This window comes from Herpailurus yagouaroundi, unplaced genomic scaffold (assembly GCF_014898765.1).
Source record: "Herpailurus yagouaroundi ecotype Mexico unplaced genomic scaffold, PumYag 29, whole genome shotgun sequence".
In the NCBI taxonomy this organism is placed as follows: domain Eukaryota; kingdom Metazoa; phylum Chordata; class Mammalia; order Carnivora; family Felidae; genus Herpailurus; species Herpailurus yagouaroundi.
This window is the reverse complement of record NW_024412377.1, coordinates 49,710,719-49,726,039: the sequence shown is the minus strand read 5'-3', so window position 1 is coordinate 49,726,039 and position 15,321 is coordinate 49,710,719. Positions and strand designations below refer to the sequence as shown.

Below are 15,321 nucleotides of genomic sequence, written 5' to 3'. Positions count from 1 at the left end.
ATGCATGTTAAAGTTTGAATTCCTTGAGGAAAGAAAGTAGGACAAGGGTATTTCCACTTGTGTTTTGGAAAAAGCACTGAACTTGAAATCAGTCTACCTGGTCCTCCATCCAGACTCTGCTGCCAACTGGCTGGATGACATCATGGTGAGGGGAATGAAAACAGGATGTGAAATCAGAAGGGGGCACAGGCCTACCTCCTTCACATAAGAACTGTGTGATGATGGTTAGTAACTAAGCTAAACCTCACTGTCACCCCCAGAAATTGCAGACATGGGCTCAGGTGACCTTGAAAAATCAAGCTCTGACATTCTAGCTCTGACACTCTACATCTTTAAATCACCTAATCCCAGTTCCTTCATCTGTAAAATGGGCAGGTTACCTTCCACTGGGGCTAGGCTATTTTGGGGATCCAGTGGAACACTTTATATATTTTGAAAAAAATTCAAAAAGTTGACACAAATATGAAGTGGTGGTATTAACCCATAACAGAATTATCTTTACTTAGGATATTATTTGTTTTAAGACTATTTCTATACTGATAAAGTCCCCTGAAATCACAGCATTTTATTTTTTAACAAAGCACAATACAAAGTACAAAAAGGTAGTTTTGTTCATTTACTATAAATCACACTAGTATGAAATGAGCCAAATTAACCTCTGCTGACTGTCTCTTTAACACTACCACTAGCCGTGGGGTACCTGAGTGGCTCAGTCAGGTAAATGTCTGACTTCAGCTCAGGTCATGATCTCACAGTCTGTGAGTTCGAGCCCTGCCTTGGGATCTCTGCTGACCACTCAGAGCCTGGAGCCTGCTTTGGATTCTGTGCCTCCCTCTCTCTCTCTGCCCCTTCCCCTCTCACACTCTGTCTCTCTGTCTCTCTCAAAAATAAATAAACATTAAAAAATGTTAAAAAAAAATACTACCACTAGCCTTGCAAAGACAGAGAGACTGACCCCAAGATAGTCCAGATTTTCTGTCCATGTACACACAAACAAAAACAAAAACAAAATCCTCATCCATGGCCATAACTTAACTTGGCATTCAAGCCTATCAATAATTTGGCAACTATCTCCTTACATGTAACCAACACTATCAAAATTTGATTATTTGATAACATGCCTTGTGCTTTTCTACTTCACAACTTTGTGTTTATTTCACGCCATATCCCTGGTTTAAAATGTCTTGCATCTTACTAAACACCCTCCTATCAAACTCCTACCTAGCATCATGCATATATGCAAAAAACACACAAACAAAAGCATAGTTGATGACCTAAATATCCAACAGTAAGGATTGATTAAATAATAAAGTCATACAATAAAGTACTATATACCAGTTCATATACTGTTGTAAAGAATATTTAACAGCATGGAAAGGCAATCATGACATACTGTTAGGTGAAAGTACCCTTTAAAAAACTATCAACAAGGGGGCACCAGTGTTAGCTCAGTTGGTTAAACCTCCAACTTCTGCTCTGGTCATGATCTCACCATTCTTGAGTTCGGTTCATGAGTTCAAGCCCTGCGTCGGGCTCTCTCCTGTCAGCTCAGAGCCTGGAGCCTGCTTCAGATTCTGTGTTTCCCTCGATTTCTCCCCACCCCCGACTTGCACTTTGTCTCTCTCACTCAAAAATAAAAAATAAGCACTAAATTTTTTTTTTTTAAATCATCGATAGATACAGTATAGAACATAGGAAGAGGACACACACTGTGTTGGCCGGTCTCTAATTTTTTATCACGCCATAGGAAATTTATTGTATGGTCACACAAAGAAGAAAGGGAAGGCAAGAAATGTCTTAGCACTGACACAGCCAGACCTCACAGAGAACTGAACCCCCTGCTAACTGTTCAAAACTGTGATATTGTTCTGCAAGAGGTAGCCAGATACTCCAGGGACTGACATTATGTAATGAATGCAGCTTCTCTCAGCCTCTCTGCTCTCTCAGTGTCTTTCTACTGCTCTCTGTGTCTCAAATTCAAAACATAAATGTGAGGGTCTGATTCAGTCAGTCAGTCATCACCCAATATGGAGCCCCTGCACTGGGAAGAGCTCTTAGGCCAGCCCATTTCATGGCCAGTGGTCTGATCAGCCGATAGACAGGTGCCTGTGGCCTTGATCCAATTAATTGCTCATGTGCAGGGTGACATGATCACATGACACAAAACTGGAATGCACACATCAGGCACTGCCATGGCTGTTCCTCTCAGAAGCCACTGAAAGCATGGCTACCCTCAAAGACTCATGTCTCCTCTCCAGTACATTCATCAAATAATATCTGCTTTTTTGCCTAAATGGTGAGGGAGATATGAATCCATTAGATTTGGCTCCCTGTGACAGAAAACCAAAAATCATAATGATTTAAATACATGGTGGTTTATTCTCCCTAGTGGAAGAAGTCTGGAGACGGGCAGTCCAGAGCTGATATGGCAAGCCACAAAGTCATAGGAATTCAAGAACTTTCTAACTTTTTGCTCCTTAAACCAGAACATAGTACAGAAGTCATTGTTTCTGCTAACCAATAGTCTTTTCTTCTATCATTTCAAACCTGTGGTAGGATTGCACTTCCCTCCTTCTTTGAATTTTGGTGTGGCATGATAAAGGATATTGTGTAATCAACCAACAAACATCTTACACAAAACATTACTCACTTTTATTACACTTCACTTTTATTTACATTTTCCTATTTTTTTCTGTAAGACCTGTAGCAATTTCATATAAGAAAAAAAACACTGGCAACCTCTCATTTATCCATTAGGACAGCTGAAAGACCACCTATTTCATGAAGGCTCCCTTTATCAACCAGTAGAAGCCCAGTCTCCCTCCTATGAGTTCTCTTTAAATCTTAAATCTTGCTTGTCATACCCCCCCCTTTTTTTTTCACATTTGCCTGTGTTATAGCTACCTATGTGAGTGCATGCCAGGTCCCCTACCTGATCATAGTTTCCTTGAGGGCAGGGTCCAGCTCTTATTCTCTTCCATCTTCCAAGACATGGTTGATGCTTGGCATGTGTTCTATACTGGAAGAAGAGAAAGAAAAAAGAAAGAGAGAAGGCTGTTATCAAATACTATTTATTTTGAATTTCAAATTGAAACAGAAATGAGCTAATCCTTCCTCCAGAGTAAACACATTAAGGAAGTACCTAAGTGCAAGACACCAAGTTCAGGTCCTTGACAAAGAGAATAATTTAGACAGAAAGCAAGCTCCACAGGCATTCAAGAGGTAAAATGATGCAACACAAGCAGAAATTTATGAACTGGTTGAATTTAGGTATGATCAAACTTAGGAGGCACATGGACAGGTTGTGCTGGCAACTGAATGTCATGGAGCATGGCACAAGACTGTCTTCTGGAGTATACCAGAGCCTCCCTCCACACTGCCCAGGCATCCTAGTTACCTTGTACGTGAAACTTCTTTATAACTAAGGGCATGGTATTCATCAGTGACTGAAGATCCTGAAATATCATCTAAGTAAATATTCATACAAAATTCTAATATACAACAAAGAGTGCTGTGGGAAGAAGCTGATGTACTGGCATTACCCTCTAGGCAAAAATATTTTATTTAAAAAAAGTTTTTTAATCTATATTTATTTTTGAGAGAGAGACAGAGAGACAGAGTGTGAGCAGGTGAGGAATAGAGAGAGAGGGAGACACAGAATCCGAAGCAGGCTCCAGGCTCTGAGCTGTCAGCACAGAGCCCGATGTGGGGCTTGAACTCACTGACTGCAAGATCATGACCTGAGCCAAAGTTGGACGCTTAACCGACTGAGCCACCCAGGTGCCCCTAGGCAAAAATATTTTAAAGGAGAAGTAAGAGGGGATTGAAAATGTTCTGCATAACTGAAGCAGGGAAAGGGATCCTTCTTCTGTAATAGGGATCCAAAATAATAAGTGTGAGTTAACAGTGTGCACTTGTTACATGTGCTATATACAGTGCACTATGGTACACATGCATTGGCTCATTTTATCCCTACAATGTCCCCATGTGATGGATATTGTTTTAATCCCTATTTCTAAAATGCAAAAACAAAGGAACTCAGGGATTTGAGGTGATTTTTTACACTAATGTTACCATTTAATGGTCTCTCTGTATGTATACCCTGTGTCAGGTGACTTTGTGCTCCTCTCATCAAAGGATGGAATCTCTTTCCCCATTCCTAGGGTCTAGGCTGATCTTGTGACTTGCTTTGGCCAAAATAATTTTACAGGGGTGACAATATGCTGGTTCAGAGCCTGTGTGTTAAGAAAACTTGCATGTTTCTATGATCTCTCCTAAAGCTTTGCTACTGCATGTGAAAACCTGGGGTAAGCCTGCTATCTTATGAGAGGAACATGGAGAAGAGCTGAGTCATGTTACCTGACTCGCCAGCCCCCAGTTGACCCACCAGCTGACCACAGGCACATAAGTGAGCTTTGCCAGGATCAGCAAAACCTCCCAGCCAATCTCTAGATTCTTGAGCAAAAATAAATGTTTATTATTGTGTGTCACTGAAGTTTTGCAGTTGCTTGTTAAGCAATATTATTGTGGCATTATTGTAGCTGGTAGAAGGAGAAATAAGCAGTTTCTTCAAGGTCACTCAGCTGGTAAATGGCAGAGCCAACATTTGAACCTAGTATGTCTACCTTCAGAGGCTGACATGCATGGGGAAGACCTGAGAAAGAAAAAAAAATCACTTAGTAAATCTTCAAAGTTCCTCAGGATCTCCAGTCTCCAAGTCAGAGGCTCTGTGTTCAGTCCTGAGGTTCCAATTAACAAGTCCACACTTCTGGACCCTGGGTTCCTTATCTTTTATTTGCCTCCAAAATTTTATTTAAATTCCAGTTAGTTACATACAGTGTAATATACAATGTAATATTGGTTTCAGGTGTAGAATTTAGTGATTCATCAGTCACTTATAACACCAGTGCTCATCACAAGTGCCCTCCTTAATGCCCATCACCCATTTAGCCCCTTTTCCCACCCACCTCTCCTCTTGTAACCATCAGTTTGTTCTTTGTAGTTAAGAGTCTTTCTTGGCTTGTCTCTCTTTTTCCCCCCACTTTGCTCATTTGTCTTATTTATTAAATTCCACATAAGAGTGAAATCATACGGTATTTTTCTTTCTCTGACTGAATTATTTTACTTAGCACAATACTCACTAGCTCCATCCACATTGCTACAAATGGCAAGATGTCATTCTTTTTTACGGCTGAGTAATATTCACACACACACACACACACACACACACACACACCACGTCTTCTTTATCCTTATATCCTTATCTTTAAAATGGGCATGATAATACTTCTTTTAATAAGATTCCTGTTAGGATCCAATGAAATACCTGATGTGAAAGCGTTTCATAAATGGCTATGCAGATGCTGACTTCACATTCTCTACTACTGCCAACAGCTCTACAAGCCAAGACTGCTCTGCCTGAAGGGGCTTTTCTAGGAATTCCTCTGCTCTACTCCTGCTTAATTGTGGTATGAGTGCACCTGTGGAGGACAGGGTAGTCGATCCTTTGTCTTTATAGCATTTCCCTTCCCACAGCAGGAAATATTTAGCTGAGTTCTAAATGAGAGAAAAGGAAAGGAAGGGGGAATAACTTAAGCTGCTAGCAAACTCACAGCAACCCTTAATGGTGATTTAATGCTGGGAGATCTAGCTTGCCACAAGATTGTGACAGGACTGTATTTTGTTCTGTCGGGGTTAGGTGAATGGTAGAGTGGCTGTATTTAAAGGAAGTGGGGAGAGGGTTGTAGAAGGGCCACAGATCATGTATCTCAGAGCATGGTCTGGATTATAAGCAGAATTAAAGAGACATGGAGACTAGGAGATGTCTCAAGAATGACTTTTGAGGTAGGGTGTTTTCAAGGAAGGATAAAAAGGAGGGTCAGATTATGCCTAACTTGCATGTAATCCTCTTAGTTCTAGACTAAATTCTTCCTTCCTGCATGTAGCCCCAAAACCCACTTGGGCAAAGCCTTTACAGAGATCATGTAGCTTCCCTGATGGTTCTAGACATGGTCTTAGTGTCCAAAACTCAGGATTCAAAATTATGAAGTGTCTGTACTTGGTTCCTGTTTTCATCTTTTATACATCTACATACTTTAAAAAATGTACTATCATTTAATGTTTAACCCCAAATGCTACCTAGTTTTATGTACATACCAGTCTGCATTCATGTACTCATTCATCAAACACTATTTGTACCCATCTGTTATGTGCCAGGCTCTATGCTGGCCCAAAGGACACAAAAATTAATGAAATGAGCTACTTGCCCCCAAAAAGAGCTCAGCCCATTAAAGAGGCATAGCTAGGGGTGACTGGGTGGCTCTATTGGTTAAGCATCTGACTTCAGCTCAGGTCATGATCTCACAGCTCGTGGGTTTGAGCTGACATCGGGCTCTGCGTTGACAGCTCAGAGCCTGGAGCCTGCTTTGGATTCTGTGTCTCCTTCTCTCTGACCCTCCCTGCTCATGCTCTGTATCTATCTCAAAAACAAATACAAAACATAAAAAATGGGGGAGGAGCCAAGATGACGGAAGAGCATGGAAGGTTTTTTTTTTTGTGTCTTGTGTCCATGAAATACAGCCAGACCAACACTAAACCATCCTGCACACATAGAAAATAGATCTGAGGATTAACACAACAACCTGCACAACATGAGCCACAGAATTCAGCTGGTATGCAGTGCGGAGAGGCGAACTGGGGGAGACAGAAGCTGCAGAGGGCAGGGAGCTGCTTTTGAGGATGGAGAGGCGGGGTGTGGGGGTGGGGAGGAGGAGAGGGAGGAGAATACAGGAAAAGCTGAAAGGAGAGGGTTTAAATTCCATTAAGACTTTATAAACAGGCAGAATGCAGATTCTGAAACTCTGCAGGTCCATACATGGTGGTGCTCTGGTGGAAAGGGCTAATCCCCAGGAGCAGAGTGAAGTCCAGAGGTCTTAGGGGCACATGGGAAGAGCAAGTTCCCCTGCTGGGAAGACACTGGTAGAGGCTGTGTGACTCTCCAAAAGGCAAAGGTGCCAGTGGACCCAGGAGAACAACCACATTCACTGGTGCTGGAACAAGGTCACTGGGGGTGAAGCCTGGTGCCAGATGCGTGTTGTGATTTGCCACCATCCCTGAAATGCTGCTGCTACACAATAATGTGCACTTTTTCTGGAGTGGGCTGGCACCCAGCCACAGTCTCTGGACGTCAGTAGCAGCATAATACCACAAACATTCAGGGTGCGGCCTGCACCTGGCCATTGCTCGGGAGATCCTCCTGCAGAGGCACAGAATGCATCAAAGCTGCAGTCCCTCAGAAATAAGGGGTCAGGAAACACAGCCATATCCGAGATAAAACTCAGTAGGGAGGTTCTGCCTGGAGCTTGCCTACGGATGGTGTAAAAGCGGGGAGTGGATGGAAGTCAAAGACAAGGGATGATTGTAGGATTGCTGATCTGGGAGAGCGCAGTTCCAATACTAGAGACCTGGTAGCTGGGTGATGCCATTTTCACTGCTCCTGTGCACGCACATACGCACCTATGACTGCCACAACACTCCACCCCAGTAGGCTAGCAGTGCCATCTAGAGGAGAGCAGAGTTACACTAAGCCCCACCTAACTGGGCCAACCACGCTCTTCAGAAACACAAGTCTCTTCACCTGCTTAGTTTATGGACTATAAAGTGCTTAATAGTTTGACTTCTAGGGGAAAACAAAGTGATTTCAGTCATATTTCAGTCTGTTCACTGGTCCATCTGTTTTCTTTTTTTTTTCTTTTTCTTTTTTCCCTTTTTCGTTTCTTTTCTTTTCTTGAATATAGAAAGAGAAAAAAATCATTTTTATTTTCAATTTTTATTAAAAATATTTTTCTTTAATTTTTTTCTACTATATTTTTCACTTTTGTGTAAATGTTTTCAAATCCTATTTTACTTCCATCATTTCATTTTACTTGACTGTAGTGTATTCACTTTTTCAAATTTTCAAATGATTTGCTTTTATTTTCCTTTTCCCTTTTTTCTCTTATGTATCAAGCCCCTTTCAACACCCAGGCCAAAACACACCTAGGATGTAGAATCCTTTATTTGATTTTCTTGTGTGTGTGTTTGTATTTAATATTTTAATTTAATATATTGTTGAATTTTAATTTTTTTAATTTTAATTTTTTTTACCTCATTAATTCCTTTTCTCCCTTCAAAATGATGAAATGAAGGAATTCACTCCAAAAGAAAGAGGAGGAAGAAACGACAGCCAGGGACTTAACCAGCATAAATACAGGCAAGATGTCTGAACCAGAATTTAGAATCACAATAATAAGAATACCAGCTGGAGTGCAAAGTACATTGGAATCCCTTTCTGTGGAGATAAAAGAAGTAAAACCTACTCAGGATGAAATAAAAAAACACTATAACTGAGCTGCAATCTGGAATGGATGCCATGGTGGCAAGGATAGATGAGGTAGAACAGAGAATCAGCGATATAGAGGACAAACTTATGGAGAATAATGAAGCAGAAACAAAGAGGGAGATAAAGGCAAAAGAGCACGATTTAAGAATTAGAGAAATCAGTGACTCATTAAAAAGGAACAACATCAGAATCAAAGGGATCCCAGAAGACTAAGAGAGACAAATAGGGGTGGAAGGGTTATGTGAGCAAATCATAGCAGAAAACTTTCTTAACCTGGGGAAAGACAGAGACATCAAAATACAGGAAGCACAGAGGACTCCCCTTAGATTAAAGAAAAACCGACCATCAATAAGCCATATCATAGTCAAATTCACAAAATACTCAGACAAAGAAATATTCATGAAAGCAGCAAGGGATAAAAAGTCCTTAACCTACAAGGGAAGACAGATCAGGTTTGTAGCAGACCTATCCACAGAAACTTGGCAGGCCAAAAAGGAGTGGCAGGATATATTAAATGTGCTGAATCAGAAAAATATGCAGCCAAGAATTATTTATCCAGCAAGGCTGACATCCAAAATGGGAGAGATAAAAAATTTCCCAAACAAAAATTAAAGGAGTTTGTGACCACTAAACCAGCTCTGTGGAAATTCAAAGTGGGACTCTCTGAGGGCAAAAATGAATGAATGAATGAATAAATAAATAAATAAACAAATAAATAAATACCAAAAGCAACAAAGACCAGAAAGGACCAGAGTACACCACCACAAACACCAACTCTATAAGCAACATAATGGCAATAAATTTGTATCTTTCAGTACTGTAAATGTCAATGGACTAAATGCTCCAATCAAAAGACATAGGGTAACAGAATGGATAAGAAAACAAGATCCATCTATATGCCCTTTACAAGAGACCTGCTTTAGACCTAAAGACACCTTCAGATTGAAAGTAAGGGAATGGAGAACCATCTATCATGCTAATGGTCAACAAAAAAAAGCCAGAGTAGCCATTCTTATATCAGGCAATCTAGACTTTAAAATAAAGACTGTATCAAGAGAGGAAGAAGGGCATTATATCATAATTCAGGGGTCTATCCACCAAGAAGACCTAACAATTGTAAACATTTATGTGCTAAATGTGAGAGCACCCAAATATATAAATCAATTAATCACAAACATAAAAAACTCATTGATAATACCATAATAATAGGAGACTTCAACATCCCACTCACAGCAATGGACAGATCACCTAATCAAAAAATCAACAAGGAAACAATGGCTTTGAATGACACCCTGGACCAGATGGACTTAACAGATATATTCAGAACATTTCATCCCAAAGCAACAGAATATACATTCTTCTCCAGTGCACATGGAATGTTCTCCAGAAAAGACCACATACTGGGACACAAATCATCCCTCAACAAGTACAAAAAGATCAAGATCATACCATGCACATTTTCAGACCACAATGCTATGAAACTCGAAATCAACCACAAGGAAAAAGTTGGAAAGGTAATAAATACTTGGAGACTAAAGAACAGCCTACTAAAGAATGAATGGGCTAACCAAGAAGTTAAAGAGGAAATTAAAAAGTTCATGGAAGCCAATGAAAATGATAACAACACAACCCAAAACCTCTGGGATGCAGGAAGTGTGGTCATAAGAGGAAAGTATATGGAAATCCAGGCCTTCCTAAAGAAGGAAGAAGGATCTCAGATACACAACCTAATCTTACACCTTGAAGATCTGGATAAAGAACAGCAAATAAACCCAAAACCAGCAGAAGACAGGAAATAATAAAGATCAGAGCAGAAATCAATGATATTGAAACCAAACAACAACAGCAACAACAACAACAACAACAACAACAGATCAAAGAAACCAGAAGCTGGTTCTTTGAAAGAATTAACAAAATTGATAAACCACTAGCCAGCTGGATCAAAAAGAAAAAGGAAAGGACTCAAATAAAATCAAGAATGAAAGAGGAGAGATCACAACTAACACAGCAGAAATAAAAGCAATAAGAGAATATTATGAACAATTATACACCAATAAAATGGGCAATCTGGAAGAAATGGACACATTCCTAGAAACATATACACTACCAAAACTGAAACAGGATGAAATACAAAATTTGAACAGATCCATAATCAGTAAAAAAATCCAATTAGTAATCAAAAATATCCCAAAACAACAAGACTCCAGGGCCAGATGACTTTCCAGGGAAATTCTACCAAACATTTAAGGAAGAGTTAACGCCTATTCTCTTGAAGCTGTTCCAAAAAATAGAAACAGAAGGAAAACTTCCAAACTCTTTCTGTGAAGCCAGCATTATCTTGACTACAATATCAGACAGAGACCCCACTAAAAAGGCGAACTACAGACCAATTTCTCTGATGAACATGGATGCAAAAATCCTCAACAAGGTATTAGCCAACCGGATCCAACAATACATTAAAAAAATTATTCACCACAACCAAGTGGGATTTATACCTGGGATGCAGGGCTGGTTCAATATCCACAAAACAATCAATGTGTTCATCTCATCAAGAAAACAAAGGACAAGAACCCTATGATCCTCTCAATAGATGCAGAGAAAGCATTTGACAAAATACAGCCTCCTTTCTTGATAAAAATCTTCAAGAAAGCAGGGATAGGAGAATCATACCTCAAGATCAGAAAAGCCATATACCAAAGACCCAATGCTAATATCACCTCAATGGGGAAAAACTGAGAGCTTTCCCCCTAAGGTCAGGAACAAGACAGGGATGTCTACTCTTGACACTGTTATTCAACATAGTATTGGAAGTCTTAGCCTCTGCAGTCAGACACACAAAGAAATAAAAGGCATCCAGATTGGCCAGAAGGAGATCAAACTTTCACTCTTTGCAGACGACGTGATACTCTAGAGGGAAAACCCAAAAGACTCCACCAAAAACCTGCTAGAACTGATTCATGAATTCACCAAAGTTGCAGGATATAAAATCAATTCACAGAAATCGGTTACATTCCTATACACCAACAATGAAGCAACAGAAAGAGAAATCAAGGAATCTATCCCATTTACAATTGCACCAAAACCCATAAAATATCTAGGAATAAATCTAACCAAAAAGGTGAAAAATCTATACACTGAAAAGTATAGAAAACTTATGAAATAAACTGAAGAAGACACACAAAAAAAGGAAAAAAAATATCCCATGCCCCTGGATAGGAAGAACAAATATTGTTAAAATGTCAATACTACCCAAAACACAATCTACATATTCAGTGCAATCCCTATCAAAATAACACTGGCATTCTTCACAGAGCTAGAACAAACAAACCCAAAATTTGTATGGAAGCAGAAAAGATCCAGAATAGCCAAAGCAATCTTGAAAAAGAAAACCAAAGCAGGAGGCATCACAATCCCAGACTTCAAGCTGTACTACAAAGCTATAATCATCAAGACAGGATGGTACTGGCACAAAAACAGACACTCAGATCAATGAAACAGAATAGAGAACCCAGAAATGGATCCACAAATGTATGGCCAACTAATCTTTGACAAAGCAGGAAAGAATATCCAATGGAATAAAGACAGTCTCTTCAGCAAGTGGTGCTGGGAAAACTGGACAGCGACATGCAGAAGAACCTGGATCACTTTCTTACACCATGCACACAAATAAACTCAAAATGGATGAACCTCAGTGTAAGACAGGAAGCCATCAAAATACTCAAGGATAAAGCAGGCAAAAACCTCTTTGACCTTGGCCACAGCAACTTATTACTCAGCATGTCTCCAGAGGCAAGGAAAACAAAAGCAACAATCAACTATTGGGACCTCATCAAAATAAAAATCCTCTGCACAGCAAAGGAAACAATCAGCAAAACCAAAAGGCAACCAATGGGATGGGAGAAGATATTTGCAAATGACGTATCATATAAAGGGTTAGTATCCAAAATCTATAAAGAACTAGTCAAACTCAACACCCAAAAACCAAATCATCCAGTGAAGAAATGGGCAAAAGACATGAATAGACACTTCTCCAAAGAAGACATCCAGATGCCAACCAACACATGAAAAAATGCTCAACATCACTCATCATCAGGGAAATACAAATCAAAACCATATTGAGATACCACCTCACACCTGTCAGAATGGCTAAATTAACAACTCAGGTAACAACAGATGTTGGCGAGGATGCGGAGAGAGAGGAACTCTTTTGCATTGCTGGTGGGAATGCAAGTTGGTCAGCCACTCTGGAAAACAGTATGGAGGTTCCTCAGAAAATTAAAAATAGAACTACCCTACAACCCAGCAATTGCACTACTGGGTATTTATCCAAGGGATACAGGTATGTTGTTTTGAAGGGACACCAGTACCCCAATGTTTATAGCAGCACTATCAATTTAGCCAAAGTATGGAAAGAGCCCAAATGTCCACTGATGGATGAATGGATAAAGAAGATGTATATGTACATATACACATATATATACATACATATATATATGTGTATATGTGTGTGCGTGTATACACATATCCACAATGGAGTATTACTCAGCAATCAAAAAGAATGAAATCTTGCCATTTGCGACTACATGGATGGAACTAGACGGTATTATGCCAAGCGAAATTTGTCAGTCAGAGAAAGACAAATATCATATAAATTCACTCATATGAGGACTTTAAGATACAAAACAGATGAACATAATGGAAGGGAAGCAAAAATAATATAAAAACAAGGAGGGGGACAAAACATAAGAGACTCTTAAATATGGAGAACAAACAGAGGGATACTAGAAGGGTTGTGGGGGGGTGATGGGCTAAACGGGTAAGGGGAATTAAGGAATCTACTAATGAAATCATTGTTGCACTATATGCTAACTAATTTGGATATAAATTAAAAATAAATAAATAAATAAAAATAACATAAAAAAGGAAATTATTTTTTAAAAATGAGGCATAACTGGAGAATGGGGTGAATCTAAATTTGGGAAATCAGAAACTGCTTCCTGGAGGAAGTGATACTCAAGCTGAGGCATGAATGATAAGGAGCCCAGGAAGTGTATAGTGAGCAATGAGCCTGAGCAAAAGCACAGAAGCAAGAAGCAGCAGGTGTGCCGTAGAACAAGGCGGTTGCTGGAGAACACAGGGAGGAGTACAGGGGAGCTAGAGAGAAGCCTGGAAAGGCAGGTCAGGCAGATTATGGGAGAGGCTTTAAGCCATGCTAAAGAATCTGCAGGTGCTATAGAATCAGCAAGTGCCTTAAACAGAGAAGTGGAATGGTTTGGTCCTCGCCACCTTCATAACTTGGTTGCTCAGACCAAAATTCGGAGTCAACCTTATACTTTTCATCATTCATTTTCACTGTATATCTAATCCATTAAATAATCCTGTGGATTCTAAAACCCAGCCACTCATCTTCCCCATGCCTGCCTCTACCCTCCTCATTGTCCCCATGACCTGTCACCTGAGACTGTCTCCTTATAACTCCCTGCTTCCATATCCTATGATTTCCCCACTGCAGAGCCATCTTTTCTAAACATAAATCAAAACCCATCTCTTCTCTGCTTCCATCTTTCTGATGGCTTCCTGACAGATAAAATCCAAGCTCCTCATCATGCCCTAAAATGCTCTATGTGATCTGGCCTCTTCCCACCCCTGTGAGCTCAATTTCCTTGGACATCCCCCCCTGCTCAGCTCTGCTTAGCTATGCTGGAGCTCTTGCTGCTCCCTCAACAAGGCAAGCTCACGACCATCCCACCACTTGCCCTTGAGGTTTTTTTTTTTTTCTCAGTTTTCCCATGATCCTCTCTCTTTTATTCAGATCTGTCCTCAAACAACTCCCCTTCAGACAGTCTTTATTAAGCATACTACTTTCCCCACCCCTACTCCCCACTACTAATCTCTGTCCTCTTATCTTGCTTCACTCTTTTTTTTATAACACTTATCAAAACTTTGCTGTGTAGATGCTGCTCTTATTCTTTATCTCTTCTTCTATAATGTTACTTTCTTATTTGCTACTCCCTCATTCTCTATCTTCCTTTCTAGAATTCTCTATTCAAAAGAGCAGAAACATCCATGCCTATCTAGTTCACCATGTCCCCGTGTCCTAGAAACATTATCTGAGCTCATAGGAGGTGCTAAAAAATATTTGTGAAGATAGAGTATACAGAAAATTAGCATGTTTGAGGCAAGATGATGAATTATCTTGTGGACTGGTTGAGGTATCTAAAAATTGGTCTCCATAGCTGGATTCAATCTTTCATTAACCTTCTACATCCCCATGTTTCCTCCCAGATCCTGAGAGCACTTTCTAAGGTCTTTAAAAAGAAGAGCTTTACCTCTATAAATCCCACCTACAGAATAGGAGTATTGAGATTCCTGTAAAAATTAGTTGAGAAGATCAAATAGGAGAAGTGAAAACTACTACCTAGAACTTGATGACAAATTTGACTCCCAGGAATAGATTATTACAAGATGTTTGAATTCAGTGAATAAAAAAATACCATAGAGACTAATTCTTATTCTTTCTTGTACATCCTCAGACCCCCACCCCAGTGCCCAGATAACAGCATCTGCTATCTGTTGATTTCACAGAAAGCAAACAGCTTTTGCTCCAGAATTAGGCACATCTGGGATTCTCTGCTTGCTAGAACCATAAACTGCCAGGATACACTGATTCCCTGACTGACCTCCAAGATGAGGGAGGATTACTCCTTCCCATCTTACTGGTCTTCTGCTCCCAGACCTCCATTCTTGTGATCATAGTAATTTTCTTAATACTTCATCTTGGCTACTGCTTTTTAGAATATGTTATTAGAGGGGCATACATATCCAGGTCTCCACCCCCATGTTGACACTTTCCTAGGCTGAGGTCAAATTCAGGTACACTCTTCTTTTCCAATTACACACACACACACACACACACACACACACACACACACACACACACA

At 40.0% G+C, this 15,321-nt stretch overlaps 1 long non-coding RNA gene across 1 annotated transcript in view; it reads right to left on the bottom strand.

Moving 5' to 3' along the window:
- The window catches only part of LOC121010070 (uncharacterized), a 369,296-nt gene that overhangs the window by 309,271 nt on the left and 44,704 nt on the right, over positions 1 to 15,321 (bottom strand). Inside the window, exon 2 of the long non-coding RNA XR_005780997.1 lies at positions 2,933 to 3,019. This is a non-coding gene — a long non-coding RNA (uncharacterized LOC121010070). The remainder of the gene's footprint in view (positions 1 to 2,932; positions 3,020 to 15,321) is intronic.